This window comes from Poecilia latipinna, unplaced genomic scaffold (genome assembly GCF_001443285.1).
Source record: "Poecilia latipinna isolate Pla-1442-1.1 unplaced genomic scaffold, P_latipinna-1.0 Scaffold85, whole genome shotgun sequence".
Taxonomy (NCBI): Eukaryota; Metazoa; Chordata; class Actinopteri; order Cyprinodontiformes; family Poeciliidae; genus Poecilia; species Poecilia latipinna.
The window spans coordinates 165046-165634 of NW_015112701.1; the positions used below are offsets into that span (position 1 = coordinate 165046).

General features: G+C 34.6%; 1 protein-coding gene across 1 annotated transcript in view; it reads left to right on the plus strand.

Annotated features, from left to right (window-relative positions):
* Positions 1 to 273: 273 nt before the first annotated feature.
* mrpl28 (mitochondrial ribosomal protein L28) overlaps positions 274 to 589 on the plus strand; it is a 6313-nt gene continuing 5997 nt past the window's right edge. The window contains exon 1 of the mRNA XM_015021512.1: positions 274 to 429. The gene's annotated coding sequence lies outside the window, so the exon portion shown is untranslated. The remainder of the gene's footprint in view (positions 430 to 589) is intronic.

Consider the following 589-nt stretch of genomic DNA (forward strand, 5'->3'; position numbering starts at 1 on the left):
TTAATTACAAATGGCTGCCCTAAAATTTAGACACTCTAATCTTTAAAAGAGGAATAGAAAAAAATAGTTTTCTGACTGTGTCCAAACATAAAAAAGTCCAAATTTGTCGCCAATACAGACTTTTTGAGGCAGTGAAGTATTTTAACCTTTTCACCTCAGTATATTCATTTTATTTTATTTTATTTTATTTTATTTTATTTTATTTTATTTTATTATCGGAAGAGAACGAGAGCCGCAGTAACATTGATTTGACAGGAGGTGGCAGCACTGTAATTGCACTCTTCTCACTTCTCCGGAGAAGAAGAACAAGAGGAAAAGTCAACCAGTGTGATGGTTGCTGCACGATGTCCTTGCTGGCTTGAATTTTGGAATAAAGCGAATTAAAAACGGACCTGTTTTAAGTGGAGCTGTCTGATTTCTAAGTTCCCGGTAAGAACCTTGAAATTATCTCAGTCGAAGATTTCGTAAAGCTTCATTTTTGTTGCGGAGTAACCTGTGTAGCTGTCTTAATCTGTATTAGCTTCCTGCTAACCTGCATCATTATGAAATGTCTGACTATGTCTATTATAGTCTTCTTTCAAATATGTTT